Below are 18400 nucleotides of genomic sequence, written 5' to 3'. Positions count from 1 at the left end.
GTTATAAAATAGGTCACGGGGATGAAAAGTACAGTATGGGCAAGAGAGTCAATAATATTGTAATATACTTACCATGGTGAGCATTTAATAATTGTATAATAGTAGAGAGCCTGGGTGGCTCAGTTGGTTAGGAATTGGACTTTAGCTCAGGTCATGATTTCATGGTTCATGGGCTCAAACCCTGCATCGGACTCTGTGCTGACGGCTCAGAGCCTTGAGCCTGCTTCAGATTCTGTGTCTCCCTCTCGCTCTGTCCCTCCCCCACTCATGCTCTATTTCTCTCTCTCTATGAATAAACATTTTAAAATATTTTTTGAATGCATATATTTGTTGAATCTCTCTTTTACATGTATGAAACTTAGTATTATGTTAACTATACTTCAATTAAAAATTTTTAAAAATTGTTTTTAAATGCAAAAAAGAAAATTACAACAACCCAATTTCAGGAGGACTGCTAATGGTCCAGAGCTTTAGGAGTGAACGTCAGGTCACCCCACCAGACCATGACCTGCTAAGGTGCTTGCTGACAGTAAACAAAATATGGAATGGATAGGAGAAGGCAGTTAGAAATACCAGCTGTGATCACGACCAGTCATAAAAACGATGACAGTCATTGTTGCATTTATTTATTTTGACATGAATGTGTTTGTATATATCACCAAATATTTTGCTTTCTTCTTTTTTCTCTTTATTAGCTAACATAAGATATAATAATAATAGTTAACTTTATATTCCACAGGATTTAAGTCAGAGAGGATCAAACAGAGGAGTGAACATGTGTGACCCTGTTGTTGTCTTTATTTGGAGATTAAGTACGGTTTAAGGAGATGGGCATGAAGGCCAAGTTGACAAAAGATAAACTGTAAGGGTCAGTGTTATGTGTTGGCTTGACGAGGCTTCCATCCCAGTTACTTGAACATTAATCTAGATATTTCTGTGAAGGTATTGCGAGGATATAATTAAAGTCCATAATCAGTGACATTAAGTGAGGGGGATTATGCTTGATGATTTAGATACGTCTGATTTGCTCAGCTGAAAAGGGCTAAACAGACCTGGGGCTTCTCTGAGGAAGAAGAAAGTCAGCCATCGGATAGAGCTTCAGGTCTAGCAGAGAGTTCAGCCTGCTCTTCCTGATGGCCTGCCCTGTGGATTTCAGATCTCCCTGGAAAGCAGACTCCGATGGAGATGAGAATGCAAAGGCGTGTCTGGGTGGCTCAGTCGGTTAAGCCCCCGACTCTTGATTTTGGCTCAGGTCATGATCCCAGGGTCCTGGGATGGGAGCCCCACAGGAGCCCCTCCCTGGGCACCAAGTGTAGAACCTGGTTGGGATTCTCTCCCAATCTCTCTCTCTGCCCTTCCCTGTTCAAGCTCATGTGTGCTCTCTCTCTCTCAAAAAAAATAAATAAAAGGAATGCAGAAATTGTGGGGGGTGCAGCTGGACAATCCCCCTGCTAAGGACAGGGAGCAGCACCGAGTGGGCTGTGTGGGGCCTCCAGGCTGGACGATTCCACTCCGCCTCTCGACAAGTCAGACAGTGAAGGGAATGCAGACAGTAGAATACTTTGAGGTGCTGGCTGGTAAGTATAGGCAAAAGATTAAAATAAATCATGCAAAAGAAGAAGTGAGATAGAAAACTTAGGTAAGCTTAGGATGAGTCAGCAAGTTTCTGCACACTAACTCCTGTTCTGCTTTAGAGCCTAACTCTCAACAGGAATGGGCTTGGTTCTTGGGGAATCAAAAACACCTTATTCTTTTTGTGCATGAAGCAGACGGATGTAAAGTACATAAACAGATATACAAGATACTGCAGTATTAAAATTTCATGGGGTTTTTTAGGTGATTAGGGAAAAAAATGTCTGAAAAGGCTCCTTAGGGGGTGGAAATACAAAAAAGATTGAGAAACAGTGCCTGAGAAAGAAAGACTTCTTAAATATTGCGTCGTCGTGTGTGTTTTTAAGAAATCATGGAGATAACATTGTTGCATTTTCTTACTACTGTAAAAAGAAACATAAAAAAAGATAAAAGCTTGTCACACACCCACCACCCGGAAATAACTACCGCACGTTTAGGGCTGCGCGTGGGTGGATGTGTGCACGGGCGTCCAGGCACACGCGCTTCTTTCCTATAGATTATTTTTACTTCTATGTCTATGGCCATACCACCCTGAACGCGCCCGATCTCGTCAGATTATTTTTACTTCTACTAAGATGAAAATTCCGTGTTACATACTATTTTGCGGATGTTTTCTCCACAGAATATTGCAGTTCGCTTTCCCTGAGGCAAAGATAAATGGAGAGCATAATTTTAATACCCGCTTGATATACAGCCTTGTAATGTACTTAACCAATCTCAATTAATAGAGCCTCCTCACATTACAGCAGTGTTTGTAACAGAGGACGCTGGACAGTAAACACCGCTGTGCTGAACATCCTGGACTTGTTTTAGTATTGTTCGAAGATAAATTCCTGAGAGAGGAAGAGTGAGTCTACACACTTCCTCTGAAAAAGTGAGACATGTGGCCAAGCTTTAATGCTCACATCAATAAATAGATGTCCACCATCATACTAATGCCTTCATAGTATTCCATTGCATAGGAATATCATAAATTTTTAAATCAATGCAATATTTAAGTGACAGGCAATGCTGTAAAAACATCCTGGACTTGCCTGATTATTTTCGCAGGCAGAATCCCTGAGAGGAATTACTGGACCAAGCATAAACAATTAAAAACACACACACGAACACACAACTTTTTAATGTCATTGAAATGCTGTTCCCGGGGTGCCTGGGTGGCTCAGTCGGTTAAGCATCGGACTTCGGCTCAGGTCATGATCTCATGGTCGGTGGGTTCAAGCCCCGCATCAGGCTCTGTGCTGACTGCTAGCTCAGAACCTGGAGCCTGCTTCAGATCCTGTGTCTCCCTCTCTCTCTGCCCCTCCCCTGCTCGCACTGTCTCTCTCTCTCTCTCTCTCTCTCTCTCTCTCTCAAAAATAAATAAAACATTTTTAAAAATTTAAGAAATGCTGTTCAAATTTTACAGAGGGATCACCCTCTGGATGTTTCTGAAGGACCCCACATGCTTCCTGGGCTGCTTTCCTACAGATCATAAGGAAAGGTAAAGATTTCTTCCCTGTCAGTGCCTGAAGTCTCTCCCTACAGTTTAAAAGAGCCACTAGCTCTTCTCTAAAGAGCAGCTTTCAAAAGTTAAAAAGTATGGGGAAGTTTTCACACTGGCTTCCTGGTCTGCTGTTAACTTCAGTTTATTTTGTTTTCATTTTGAGCTTTGGACCTGCCAGGATGACACTCTTGCATTATACATTGCCTATTGACACAGGATTTGGGAAATTATTTCTGGCCACGGTCCTTAAGCCTGCGCCCAGAGTACTCACTTGCTTATTTTTGCTTCTGTTTAACAGTGAAATCACCAGGGGCAGGACATCCAACAAATGAGCCTCCAGAGTCTATAAAATCATAGTAAGTCTTCCGTTTATCCAGAAATGCATGGAAAACTGCTGCCAGTCACATCTTTCTGTTCTGGAGACTAATACTGGGTTGTCTTTTATCTAGATTTCTTTTTTCCTCCCCCCCACCCCCTTCTGATAGAGGGTCTGATCACAGAACCTGTGTTGGAGGAATCACTTGGGGAAGGAAAAAAATCAGGTACTCAAAAATATGTCCACATGGGGCACCTGGGTGGCTCAATCGGTTGAGCATCCGACTTCGGTTTAGGTCATGATCTCACAGTTCGTGAGTTCGAGCCCAGCGTCAGGCTCAGTGCTGGCAACTCAGAGCCTGAAGCCTGCTTCCGATTCTGTGTGTCCCTCTTTCTCTGACCCTTCCCTGCCCATGATCTGTCTCTCTCTGTCTCTCAAAAATAAATAAATGTTTTAAAAAAGATTAAAAAAAGAAAGAAAGATCTCTGCTTCCCAGTCACCAGCCTAACATCATCTCCCATCTTTTCAAAATCTCTCTTCAGTTTATCTCATCTTATTAATAAATAAATGTAAGAATCAAAGGTGATTCATGGTGAGGTGTGGGGGAGGTGAAGATTCACACTTTTAAAGTTGTGACCAAATACACATCACATAAAATTTACCTTCCTAAACCCTTGTAAGTATGCAGATCATTGGCACGAAGTACAATGGTGCCACCATTACCACCATCCATCCACAGAATTCCTTTCGTCTTGCACAACTGAAACTTTGTATCCTTGAAACAAAAAAACCTCTCCATCTACCTCCCTGTGGTTCATGGATGATTGGCCTGAACCACTTGTAGGATGGCGGGGCCCCTCCTCTCCCCAGGGCTTACCATTGCCACTCATCATTAGATGACATCCCCTTTGGCTTGCCCAAATTGTCCTTCAGGGCTAACTTTAACCCCATATTTCAGGGTTTTTTTTTAATCTATTTATTTTGAGAGAGAGCGTGTACATATGCAAGTCAGGGAGGGGAAGAGAGAGAGGGAGAGAGAGAGAGAATCCTAAGTAGGCTCCATGCTATTAGCATGGAGCCTGACGTGGGGCTCAACCACACGAATGTGAGATCATGACCTGAGCTGAAATCAAAAGTCGGATGCTTAACTGACTGAGCTACCCAAGCGCCCTTCAGGTATTCATTCTTTTTTGTAAACATTTAAATTCAAGTTAGTTAACATACAGTGTAGCCAAATTTTGGAAGGAGCCCAAATGTTAGACACCTGATGAATGGGTAAAGAAGAGTGGTGTCTATATACAATGGAATACTACTCAGCAATGAAAAAGAATGAAATCTTGCCATTTGCGACAACATGGATGGAACTAGAGGGTATTATGCTAAGTGAAATAAGTAAGTCAGAGAAAGATAAATATCTTATGATTTCACTCATATGTGGAATTCGAGGAACACAACAGATCAACATAGGGGAAGGGAAGGAAAAATAAGATAAAACAGGGAGGCAAACCACAAGAGACTCTTAGATACAGATATTCTTAGTTAGAATCAGACATAGTGGTCTCCTTGTGGTGGCCACCTAAAGACAGACTGTGCTGATTTACTTAGTTCCAACGTTTTCTGGATGTCTACTTCACAGGGCTGGCATTTCTAATCCTCAGTGGGCTGAGTTTAGGGTCATCAAAATGAGCACCTAAATTCACTCTAAAAGTCACCAAAGGAAATTCGAAATATTAAGGAGTTTACTGTCAATAATGGCATTTGTTTAGAGTTTGGGTTTGCAAAGTGCACACATCAACTCTTCAACAATCCTGTCAAATAGTTATTAGCGTCCCCGGAGTCTGAAAGAGAAAGTAACTTGGCAAAAGTCATGCAAACAGGGTCTCTGTCTCCAGTTCTCCCAAGAAGGGAGAAATTCTTGAAGTTGTAGAAAATCCTAACTGTTGTAATTACTTTCTTGAAAAATAATTCCCGATGTGCTAACTGGTTGAGCTTTGGTTACTACTCTTGTTTGGTTAGGGGAGGTTTAATTTTTTTTAATGTTTATTTATTTTTGAGAGACAGAGACAGAGCATGAATGGCGGAGAAGCAGTGAGAGAGAGAGAGAGACATAGAATCTGAAACAGGCTCCAGGTTCTGAGCTGTCAGCACAGAGCCCGACACGGGGCTCGAACCCACAAACCATGAGATCACGACCTGTGCCAAAGTCAGATGCTTAACCGACTGAGCCACCCAGGTGCCTCTGGTTAGAGGAAGTGTAAACCTACATTTCTTGTCTCAATTTTATTTATTGTATTATTTAATTTACTGCAATCTTGAAAACGTACTTAAACATTCTCCTTCCTACATTGTTTTCATTATGTTAACATAACTCAATATGTATCTTCATCTTTATTCCTGTGCCTGAATTTAGCTCCTTATTGTCCAGCCATAGAAAACTGGATGTTCTTTTTTCTCTTAAATGGTACCAGTTCCTATAGATTCTCTCCAGCTGACCCTGCATCTTTCTGCATTTCTGGCACTGCAATTTTAAAAAATGTCCCATGTATTAAAGTGTATTAAATTTATTTAAAATCTCATTCTGTCCTTTTTTCTCTGTAGATTTTCCTCCAGCCCCTTTCTCTTTATAATTTTCCCCCAACACAGGCCTTTCAGCTTGCAGGACCTCAGCACAAAAGGTTACAGGGACAAGGCAAAATTATAGGAAAAATTTTGTTTTTAGCCCTCTCTCTGAACTTAACCCTACTTTTAACATTGCCCAATGGGGCATGAGAAGTTATTCATGGGTTGACTCGCCCTAAGCAGGACCCCGGAGGGGGCTGTGGGGCTCTGTCAGAGGCAGAAACTCAGCCACGCTGACTCCCTTGCCTTTCCCGGGGACAGATGGCGCGCTCAGTAGGAGAGGAACCGAGCAGATGTGAGCCACTATCTTCAGGTTGTGGGGGAGAGGCACAGGCCTGGGCTCCAGGAAAGCAGAAAACCATGCATTTTCAAATCCCAGCCTCCTCGCATCGAGCAAAGGGCCACATTTCAAACATCCTGAGATGCGTGGAATCCTAGAGAGCCTGGCAAGGGGGGCTTCGTGCTTGTCATTAACTTTGTGAGAGTCTGTTGGGGAGAAGGGCCTGGGGTCTTCATAAACTCATGCAGAAATCCTCCACTGGATACCGTCTTTTTAAGTTACTTAAAAAGTGCTGTTGGGGCGCCTGGGTGGCTCAGTCTTTTGAGCATCCGACTTTGACTCAGGTCATGATCTCATGGTTCCTGAATTTGAGCCCCTGAGTGCTGACAGTTCAGCGCCTGGAGCCTGCTTTGCATTCTGTGTCTCCCTTTCTCTATCCCTCCCCGCTTGCACGCTGTCTCTCTGTCTCTCTGTCTGTCTGTCTGTCTGTCTGTCTCTCTCTCTCTCTCTCTCTCTCTCCCTCTCTCTCTCTCTGTCTCTCTCTTAAAAATAAATAAACATTTAAAAAAATTAAAAAGTACTGTTAAAGTCTTTGGAGTGGCATTTATTTTCTTCTTGGTTTCTTAACTTTTTGGAGTTATCTTCAACTCCAATTCCAGAGGAGGAAGACCATTCTTCCCAATTCTCCCTCTGCCTTCTCCTTCTCTCCCTCTGCTCATCCCTGACCCCCTCCCCATGACCTCCTTCTCCACTTTTTTTTTTTCTTAGCCTTCAAAGCTCTCTGGAATGTATTATCTTGTCACCAAGAAGTGTTTTGGTGCCACCTACAAATCCCAGCTACCCACAAACGTCACCATTCTACGTGATCAACTCTGCGGATAACCGATGTGCAGTTTTGAATCCCCTGCCCCTCCCCCCATGCCTGGGCTGGAGCCCCACCAGGGATTACAGTTTTTTTCCAATGCCAAACACTCAGTCCTCACTACGTGTCTCCCATTCTTCTCGTGTTCCTGATTAGCTCTTCCTTCCCCTGTAATAAAGACTTTGGAGACAGGAAAAATAGCAGCTTCCGGTTCCGCCTGAACTGTTTATTATGTTTAATGAACTCCTCTATGGTGATTTCTGTTTTTATTGGCCTGGGTAACGTCCATATTTGAAAACTTCATTTTCAACAATGGCTGAACTCTATTTACCAAATGAGATCTGGCTTTCGAGACTTACCCACAAAAAAAGACTGCTACTACCTTTCAGTTACCCAGAAGGCACTGGTGGGTGTGGTGGGCCATGAATACTTGGGCACGAAAGACATTTCAGTTCCCACTATGAAAGTTGAAAAGGCAGATCCGTCACCATCCGGGTCTGACAGGTGTGACAAACAAAAAGAGAAAAACGATAGTAGGGAGGTTAAATTTCAAAACAGTAAGAATTTAGGATCTAATAATACATGAAGGATTAGCCTGCTTTTAGGGACCTTCTTTGATCAATACGAAGTAAGATTTAAGGAAGTGATTGGCCAGCATGTCCAGAGTTTCCACCTTCTGCTTTATGCCTCTCCTATGTTTATCCACGTAGGAAATACACTCAAACTATCTTCCCGAAAGAATCTAGTCTTCTGGGAAGTTTTTCTTCGCTGTGATAATAACTACAGTCAGTGGGCACTGGGAGGTTAAGTAAATGCCACTTTATCCTGCTGCTTGAAACCAGCAAACTGTAGGCACCCACCACCTCTGATCTCCATCTGCATCGGCCAAATTCTTTTGGTTTTAAGTACAGAAAGTCCAATTCAACATGGCTAAAGGAAAAAGAAAAGTTTATTCGCTTAACAAATGAAAGTCCCAGGGAGGCTTAGCTTCAGATCCTGGCTGGGTTTAGGAGTGCATGTCACTCTCACCATGTCTTAGTTCTGCTTTGCTGTTTTGGCTCCATTCTTAGGTTCATACCTCATGATGGCAAGATGGCTGCCAAAGGTTGCTGGCTTTTATCCTTTCTTCTCATTAATTCCAATCAGAAAAGCCCACCTCTCTCTTTCTCTCCCTTTCTATCTCTGTCTCTCTTATTTCAATTTTTAAAACTTTTTTAATGTTTATTTATTTTTGAGAGGGAGAGAGAGAGAGAGAGAGAGAGAGCAAGCAGGGGAAGGGCAGAGAGAGGGAGACACTGAATTTTTTTTTAATTTTTTTTAATGTTTTTTATTTTTATTTATTTTTGATACAGAGAGAGACAGAGCATGAGAGGGGGAGGGGCAGAGAAAGAAGGAGACATAGAACTGGAAGCAGGCTCCAGGCTCTGAGCTAGCTGTCAGCACAGAGCCTGACGCGGGGCTCAAACCCACGAACGTGAGATCTGACCTGAGCCGAAGTTGGAGGCTTAACCGACTGAGCCACCTAGGCGCCCTGGAAGACACTGAATTTGAAGCAGGCTCCAGGCTCTGAGCTGTCAGCATAGGGCCCAATGTGGGGCTCGAGCTCACAAACTGTGAGATCATGACCTGAGCCGACGTCGGATGCTTAACCCTGAGACACCCCAGGTGCCCCAAGTTTCAAATATTTCTAAAATTCTGGAGTTGGGTCTGACTTAGACTAACGAGATCACGCTCCTACTTCTGAAGTGTGGCTAGTAAGGCTGGGGGGCAGGGGATGGCAGGTGGGTTCCAGACCTGGATCACAGGCCCACCCTCAAGGCCAGCCCTACATCACCTGGACTGAAAGGAGAGGAAGGATGGGCCCTTTAGGAAAGTATTGGCTCCATTACCAAATGAAGGGAGACCGGATGCCCGCGTAAGCAAAACAGTGAACATCCGCTATGCCCACGTCACTTGTGCAGCTAGCTCTGTGACATAGAAGTCGAAAAGTTTGCTCCCAACACGTGCAGCTGTGTTCTAGAACTTCTGAGGCAGATTTGAAATTCAACTCACCCAGTTAAGGTGTCTCCCACCTGCTCTGCTGGCTGGGCACACCAGTTTTTCATTAGTAACTGATACATAACTTCTCACTTGCAGGTCTTACTCCCGGTGCTTGCGCCTGAAGCACATGTCACCCAAACCTGGCTTTCTCCTGATGGCCCACATCTCCTCTGAATGACTTCAGTCAAACACCTGTTTAACCCTTCGTGGGAAGCGAATCACGGCCTCTCCCAGGCTTTCCGATCTTTTATACTTACCCAAGGTTTTTAAAAAGCTGGACCATCATTTTATGTGGTGTGTGGGCGTGAGTGTTTGGGGACAAAAATTGACAGAAATGACTTTAAAGTTCCCGGTTAGATACACTGTAGGACTCACAGTCAAGATTCTGTCAGCCATAAGTTCCTGCCTAGACTTCATGTAGTTTCCAGGACAAAACCTAGAAAATGAAATAAATGCTCAATTCTCTCCCTGGGATCCTAGTGTTAATTTGCAACACACCTTGTGCGATGATATTTATAAAGGAACCAATTCCAGATTATGCTCCACTCTTCGTGGCCTTGTTAAGAGGGAGATAATCATCATATATTTTGACAACGTAATTATTTTTAAAGCTGTGAACTGGTAAGTAAGTTAATATTAAAGACTCCAGATTGTGGGGCAAATGCCTATCTTCCTTCTAACTTTCTCAGCAGGCCCTCAGCCCCTTTGCTACTGTCCCTTATCCTTACCTGGGGCTCTCCGGATATGAGATAGGACCCCCGTGACAGGCTCGGGAACTTCCAATTTCCGCCTTCCTCAGGGAGACCTCAGTCTAGGTGGGGGAGCTGGTGTCAGCTCCCTTCGTTCCTGGCACCCAGGAGTCTCACAGGGTCCTCAGTCCAACAGAAGGGATTGCAGCCAAGATGCTGAGGCCCCTGCGTGGCTGTCCTGGGAGGAACAGCAGTTAGAGCTGTCTCCACTTCATCTGAAGAGTCGGAGCCCGTAGCAACTGAGGGAGACCCCAACAGCACCTCCCACGAAGGGTGTGCAGGAAGCCAGCCACCTCCGGCCCAGAGTCCTGTGCTTTTCAGAATAAGCCTGCTTCTGCGACAGTAAAGGCCACCACAAGCACAGACAGCTGCGAATGCCAGCTAGGCTCTGTCCTGCATCTCATGGGATCCACACCCTGGGAGAGGAGGGGCTGTCTTCACCCCCATTTTACAGAGGAGCAAACTAAGGCAAGAAATGATGAGCTCACTCACCAAGGGCTTCACAGCTGGGGGTCCAAGCCCCGTCAGCCTGGGATAGGCGCTCAGGCACCCCACCACTATACTATCTGCCTGCACTTGTAGAAGCTTTATTATGGATGGGAAGATACTGAAGTGTTCCCCAATAAGGCTTTCAGCGGACGAAGCAAATGTTTAGTGAGACATGAATTTCAGAGTGATGGAAAGGAAAGATTCTAGGTTGTGGGATTTTTTTCTTCTCCTCTGTTTGTTTGATGCTTTTGTAAGCTTAGGAATCTTACCTTTAATGCTACTGTTGGATGCTTTCTCCAGGGTTCCCCGAGAGTCAAAGGACAGTGTGTACAGAGTGAGAATCTGGACTCTTCTGTGTGACTCATTCTGCCTGGCTCGCTTCCCACTCCTTTCTGCTTTCAAGGACTCCTGCCTCCTGATTAAATTTCTCTAGGCTCCCCTTTTCTACCATCCCTTGCCAGGACTCCCCATTTTTCTTCGGGCAATACACCCAGGATCACTACTAGAAGATCTGCTAACACCCTCACCCCAGGTAAGGGTGGATTTGGGGGAGGAGGGGCTGAGCAGATGGAGTGGAGGTGGATGAGGGGGGACAATGCCTACGTCTTGCAAGGTGGTGGCTCAAAAAATATGTATCTGAAAAGAAAATACTTTTATTTAAACAAAAATGTCACTGTTATATAACACCTTTCTTTAAAAGTAAGTGAAAGAATGGGCGCCTAGGTGGCTCAGTCGGTTGAGCGTCCAGCTTCGGCTCACGTCATGATCTCACAGTTCATGGGTTTGAGCCCCACATCAGGCTCTGTGCTGACAGCTAGCTCATGACCCTGGAGCCTGTCTTCAGATTCTGTGTCTTCCTCTCTCTCTGACCCTTTCCTGCTCACGCTCTCTCTTAAAAAAAAAAAAAAAAAAAAAAAAAGCAAGTGAAAGAATAATTTTTGAATCCTATGTGCACCAAAATTCCAGGTAACAACTTACGTCCCCCTGAATTATTTCCCATCAATCAAATCTATATATACCTGCCAGTAGGTAGGTCAATGGCATTGTTGAACATCAACTCAGCAAGGCATTGTTGGGATCTCGAGGAAGCCAAGAAAGATGTAGACAGGAGGTTTCTTCAAAGAACTAGTACACTGGGAAGAAAAGCTATTGCTGTGGAAAACATTGAGGTGTACTGTATTGAGGTGTACTGTTTTGAGTTTATGTGACTCAGGTGAGGATGCCCTCTTTTGAGGAGGAGATTCTGGAGAATTATTGCATGGATAAAACTTTATCCAAAATGCAGATGTCAACAACTCAAGACCAGTGTACTTTCAGAGGTCAAAAGTTTCACAAACATTCTCAGATAGCCCTGTCAGGTGGTATAGTTTTGACTCTTGCAGACAGACTGCATGCATTTTGGGCAACTCAGACCCAACTCACTGCAGAGTCAGTCTACACATCTTTATTAGACATGGCCTAACTTGTATGCATAAAGTTGCTGTTTCCTGCATCTGGTAACATGTAATTATGATAACTCCACAAAGTAGCTAGTGATTGGAGTGAATCTTTCTTGCCAGAGAGCACTGTAGGGGATCACAGCTGTGATCAGAGGGTCTGTGGGGGATCACAGCAGGGATGTGACTTGATAGGCAAATGTCTGGCCACAGAAAGGCTCAAGTTCAGTTTAGGGTCTGGGATCTAAAGTAGGATTTTGAAAGAGTAGTTATGAGAGGGAAGACTCACCTTCAGAAAGGTGAGAGATGACAGTAAGACTGGAGAGGGCCTTGACTTACCTTATTCAACTTTTGGCTCATGGCAAAGATTCGATAAATACTTGCTAATTCATTAATCAAGCCAAGGAATCTACTTTGTGCCAAACATTTTTTCCTAGATGCCGGGAATATGGCAGGAAGCTAGATAATAGCTTATATTTTAGTAAAAGGAGGGTAACAGTTGGAAAGCTGAATAGCTACATTAATATAAAGATCATGTTAGGTGGTGATAGGCTTTAGGGAGACAATAAAATGCTAGGCAATAACTTGAGGGAAGAGGGATACTTTGGACAATGTGATCAGGTGGATTTTTGGGGAGGTAACATGACCAAGCTGGTGCTCTGAAGGAACAACAAACATAGAATTGTTTCTACATGGAAGAGTCCCCTGGGTGCCATGCCTCCTCTGTGACGCTCCGTCCAACCAAACCCTCAATGCCAGGACTGGAGGTAACTTCCCTTGGACCTTCCTCACTGCTGCAAAGGTGGCCAGTCTCACCCAGCCGAGCTGGGTGACCTTAGGCTTAGGCTAGACCCTCATCCTGCTATAAATTTCTGCTCTCGTTTGTGAAACAGAGATTTCTGGAGCCCTCATGATGGAGTCTCTAACCTATATTCAGAAAAAGGAAAAGACCTTCTAGACCATGGTTATTAAAGTTTTAAATTTATTACTTTATTTCCAAATCAGTAGAAGACCCATAGTTCCCAAGTGTATTAGGGTTCCCCAAGAAACAGAACCAACAGGATAAGTGTGGCTACAGAGAGATCTCTTATGAGAGACTGACTCACACAGTTATGGATGGGAAGTCCCATGATCTGCTGTCTATGAGCTGATTACCCAGGAAAGCTGGTGGGACCCAAACCTAAAGGCCCAGGAATCAGGAGCACTGATATCTGAGCTCAGAGAGAGCAAATTCACCCTTCCTCTATTATTTTGTTCTATTCCAGCCATAAGAGGATTTGGTGATGCCTGCCCACGTTGGGAAAGGCCATCTGCTTTACTCCATTCAGCAGTTGAATGATGCTAATCTCTTAGGAGACACCTTTACAGACACATCAAGGAACGTTTATCAGTGTTCCCTGAAAAGGAACTAGCTGGAGAATGACCTCCAAACCCTGAAGGAGCCACAGGACCAAAGAAAAAGGCCAAAAAGTCCAGCTTGACGAGAAATGCTCATTAAGGGGAATTAACAGACAAGTGTGTCTCAGGCAACTACAAGATGAGTAGATCTTGGCAACACCACCTGCCTTTTAAGATCTGCTTTTATAGCCCTAAGGGCTGGAGGATCTTAAATAAGGGAATATTTAAGAATAGGTGTGTTTCAGGGCGCCTGGGTCAGCGGCTTAGTCGGTTGAACATCTGACTCCTGATTTTGGCTTGGGTCATGATCCTAGCCATGAGATTGAGTCCCACATTGGGCTCTGTGCTGAGTGTGGAGCCAGCTTGAGATTCTCTTTCTCCCTCTGCCCCTCCCCTCTGCTTGTTCTCTCTCTCTATCTCTCTCTCTCTCTCTCTCTCTCTCATAAATAAAATGGGGGAAAAAGGTGGTTTTTTTTAAAGAATAGGTGTGTCTCATCATACCTCCAGGGCAGAGCAAGGACATTAATGTGTGCTTAAATAAAATGAAAGAATTGAGAATTGGAGCTCAAGAAAGTTTCGGGTCACAAGACAGTCCTCATGGCAGAATTGTCCAAGATGGCATTGGTCTAGCTCATACTATCTGGGCATCCCTCAGCCCAGTCAAGTTGACATGGAAAATTAATCATCACACAGAGAACTACATCTGCCTACGTTGAGAACTTCTGTCTGTCTACTCCTTTACTCTTAAGAATAAATACTTCTCCCACAAAAGCCTCTGAGTATTCTTTCCAGCACTCAAGACCTATTGATACATCCTGGACTCCTTTTTATCACAATGGGGCATGCAAAGTGGAACAGACGACAGGGCATCTGAAATTACAGTGCCAGGGATTCGCTCTTGTAGGCGAACGTACATTGCAACTTCTCGCATGAAGCTGACATCAGACATTCACTCATTGGATTAGTCCTTCAGTAAGATACCTCTCCTGGCTGAGATCCTGGATGAGAGAAAGGAGATTGTAGGAGGGGAAGAAAGGATGTCCAAAAGAAAAATCTTGTTGGGAGGTCACATGAATTGGATATGTGGCTGCTAAGCCATAAAAAGAGGGCAAAGTAGGGGGCGCTTGGGTGGCTCAGTCAGTTAAGCATCCGACTTCAGCTCAGGTCATGATCTCAAGCTTCCTGAGTTCAAGCCCACATCAGCTCCTCACTCAAAGTGCAGATTCTGCTTGGGATTCTCTCTCTCTCCCTCTCTCTCTCCGCTCCTCCCTCACTTGAGCTAGCTCGCTCTCTCTCTCTCTCTCTCTCTCTCTCTCTCTCTCTCTCTCTCTCTCTCTCTCTCTCTCTCTCTCTCTCTCTCAAAATATTAAATAAACTTAAAAAAAAGAACTAGAGTAGGGGGCGCCTGGGTGGCTCAGTTGGTTTAGCATCTGTCAGACTTGGTTTTGGCTCACGTCATGATTTCACTGTTTGTGAGTTTGAGCCCCTCATCAGGCTCTGTGCTGATGGTGCAGATTCTGCTTAGGATTCTGTGTCTCCCTCTCTCTCTGTCCCTTCCCTGCTTGCACTCTCTCTTGATCTCAAAATAAATAAATAAACTTTAAAAAAAAGAGGGCAAAGTAAGAGTGCTGGGGTTTTGGGATTAATGGAACATATCAATTCCTTCTCAGTAACTTTTTCAACTTTTTCTTTTTCAAATGATGGCCAGTGGGTTCTGGAAAAAAAAAATGCTGCGTGCTTGCAGTTTCCACCAATGGCTACATTTTATCTAACTTTAATAAAAGCAACAGCAAACAGAAGTAGGTATATCCATGACACACTTCCTGATCTGTACACATCGCATATTCAGCGTGTTGTTCACGGGCAGCTTCTTACTAGGGGCGGATGTGGGGGCCAGGCCTCACGAAGCAAACTCAGACAATTAAAATTCCACCGCGTGGGCACCAACATCAGGAAAAATTTCAATAGGACAAATCATCCTGGGCTGAGAAGCCTTGACACAGAGCCTCTGAAATCAAGGTCTGTGGAAAATTCAGACAAGAAAAGTTCTGTATATAGCATCATCACTTTTGGCAGAGGACTGGAAAATTTAAATCAAATGCTGCAGTCAGGCAACTTCGAAGCAATTTCAAATAAGTACAGTCATAATTCATCTTCAGTCAAACAATGTGAGATTTTAATAAGAGCAACGGGAAAAGTTCTAGAAGGAAAGGGCACTTCTAATTTCCATTGTCCTACAAACACTCCCTCTTGAGCAGTGATCTTTTACCTCATCCCCCCGCAGTCACAAAGTGGGAATCCGATTATTAGAAAATGAGAAAACATAAACCATATTCTTTTATGCCAGTAGAGAAAAAGCATAATTATCTAACCCTTACATAATTCTGGGCAGATTGATATGCAAGTATGCTTATTTATGTGATTTAGCAGAATTTGCGCTTAACTTTTTTTAATGTTTATTTTTGAGAGAGCGAGAGACAGAGTGTGAGTGGGGGAGGAGCAGTGAGAGAGGAGGATACAGAATCCAAAGCAGGCTCCAGGCTCTAAGTTGTCAGCACAGAGCCGGACGTGGGGCTCAAACCCATAACCGTGAGATCATGACCTGAGCCGAGGTTAGATGCCTAACTGTCTAAGCCACCCAGATGCCCCAGCAGCATTTGTGCTTCTCAGCTTCCTACCCAAGTAACGGAAAACATCCGCCTAATGGGGGGATGTTCTGGGGGGATCCCAGGTCTCTTCTTGGGTTTGAGATGGGCTTGCGGGGTGCACAATGCAAATGTATTTAACTTCTTTGTGTTTCACAAAATGGACCAGGGGTGGTATTTCTGGAACTATTTATGCAAGCCGCAGCGTTGCTGTAAAGGTACATGAACCTCCCCTAAAGTGCTATGTCATTCACAGAAATTTTGTAACGCAAGAATAACAACCATTATTCCCAGGCATCTACAGTCATGAACGTGACCCAAACTTGATTTGCCTAATCATTTAGTGTTTACTAAGACTTCTCTCCTAGTCTATACTAGGATCACCAGTGTTTTAAGGAAATGCTAAGGCTTGAAAATTAAATGCTATAGTATAGGGTTTTGTTTTACTTTTTATTTGGGGATAATTATAACTCACCAGAAAATATAAAAATACTACAGAGAGGTCCAGTCACAACCTGCACCCAACCCCCCCCCCACCCCAACCCTGTTGTAACCTGTGACTAAAGTACATTACCCAACCAGGAAATTGACATTGGCACCATTTTATTCACTGGGTTTTATCAACCAGGTTCAGACATCACTGGGACTAGAACAGGTTTTTTTTAACCATTTGGATAGAGCAAGAGAAGAGGCAACATGAGTCATTTGCATGAAACACTCTTGGAGGTAGCATTCTTACAGGGAATTTTGAGTTCGCTGTCATTAGAGCTGGATGCTTTGGGTAAATTACTTGTCACTGGGTTTCAGTTTGTTCATCTATAATTTGGGAATTCTAATACTACCCAAGTAAGTTGTTACATGTGAGAGTGGCATATATTAGGAAACCTCCCATAATAGTTTTCTTTATTCCTTCATGAGACTTAAGCTTCCAAGAATTTTTACAAGGTGATCTAATAATCAACCTAGTTAATGTGCTTAGTTTGTTTCTTTTTTGCTCAGGTTGGTCCTGTCTCTGTCTCAGGTTGGCCTATATCCATCCCCAACATCCCTGACCAAGGTATATCCTTAGGATATTTGAAGTGGGAAGTTTCAACTTTAGGATGGGGCTTAATGCTTCGAAGCAGCCCCCTCCCTACCCAAGAAAGTGACTTAAAAACTTCAAGACCGCCATGCTATACAAAGCCATCCTCCATCCAGCCATCTGGACCCCGGAGTCTGGTGACTAAGCGGGAATTGAGGGCTGAGCTGAACTGTCATTGCTTTCCCTTCCCTCCTCTGGCTCTGAGGTGGACCCTGGAATAACACTAAGGCTTTGATGCTGGAAGTCAGAAGGAGGAGGGATCAGGCAGTCCCTAATTGTAGGTTTTCCTTCTGCCTCCCTGACTACCTGCCACCCTCTGCAGGTGCACAATTTGCACTAATTGTAGCGCTGGTCCTGAGGGTGACAATAAAACCCACATGGGCTCCTCCACCTCCTTATTTTTATTGTCTCACCATGATTTGTCGGTCATAAGCCAACTGGGCAAATGCCATCTTTCATTCTCTTTTTGGTACACTGCCTGCCATGCCTTAATACCCAATTAATAAAATCACAGAAATAACCTCCTCTGGCCTGGTGTTCTAGAGGCAGCAAGGGGCAGACTGTGACACTGCTGTGGGTTTCCTTAGAGCCTGGGTGCCACACAGAGGTCCCAGGGTCACTGCTGTGCTGGTGGGGAGATGGGGTGGACAGTGTAAGAAGGAAATTGGGGTGGGGGTTGGGGGGTGGACCTAGTACTAAAGGAAACCTGAGGATTTCGGGAAGCACTTTTAACCTTTCAGGCCAGACTATTTTATCTCAGTCTTGGCTCCACCACTGACCTGCTGTGCACTTTGGACAAATTCCTTGACCTCCTTAGTCTCTATTTTCCCATCTGTAAATGGGGATAACACTACCTCTTAGATCATATATCGTGAAGACAAATCAAAAGTAACAAAACTACTCACACCCTCAAAACCTGTAAATATAAATTTCCTCCCCACCCTAACCTTCTAAAAATAGCCCAGGGCAATTTCTACCTGGAGCCCTTCATCTGTCAACGCTGAGGCACTGAGGGCCTACTCCAGTTCATGCAGGCGTAGAGATTCTACTTCCGCTGACCTTTAACACTGGGTGTCAAGTCTACCTTGGGGAACAGGAGCGGACCGGGACCTGAGTAGCTGCAGGTGGCGTTATACCAAGGAAACTGAGGCAAGCCACGCCCTGAGACTCAGACGCCTCCGAGGACCCCCGGTTAACAGGTGCAGGTGCGAAGGCCACGGCTTGGAAAAGCAGGTGTTTTTCTTCTTCCAGCGGGGAACCGGGGGGCGGTGGTGCTGGGGCTCTCTCGGGGGCCAAAGGTCTCGCTCGCGGCCCTCGGGGAGGCTCGGGGGCGCGCGGGCGGGAGCGGGGCTCGTGGGCGCGCGGCC

At 44.5% G+C, this 18400-nt stretch overlaps 1 long non-coding RNA gene across 1 annotated transcript in view; it reads left to right on the top strand.

Annotated features, from left to right (window-relative positions):
* LOC115305606 overlaps positions 1–9662 on the top strand; it is a 45020-nt gene extending 35358 nt beyond the window's left edge. The window contains exon 3 of the long non-coding RNA XR_003914882.1: positions 9332–9662. This is a non-coding gene — a long non-coding RNA (uncharacterized LOC115305606). The remainder of the gene's footprint in view (positions 1–9331) is intronic.
* Positions 9663–18400: the final 8738 nt, after the last annotated feature.

The sequence above is a fragment of the Suricata suricatta genome, chromosome 10 (assembly GCF_006229205.1).
Source record: "Suricata suricatta isolate VVHF042 chromosome 10, meerkat_22Aug2017_6uvM2_HiC, whole genome shotgun sequence".
Lineage (NCBI taxonomy): Eukaryota > Metazoa > Chordata > Mammalia > Carnivora > Herpestidae > Suricata > Suricata suricatta.
This window is presented reverse-complemented; position numbering and strand designations above follow the sequence as displayed.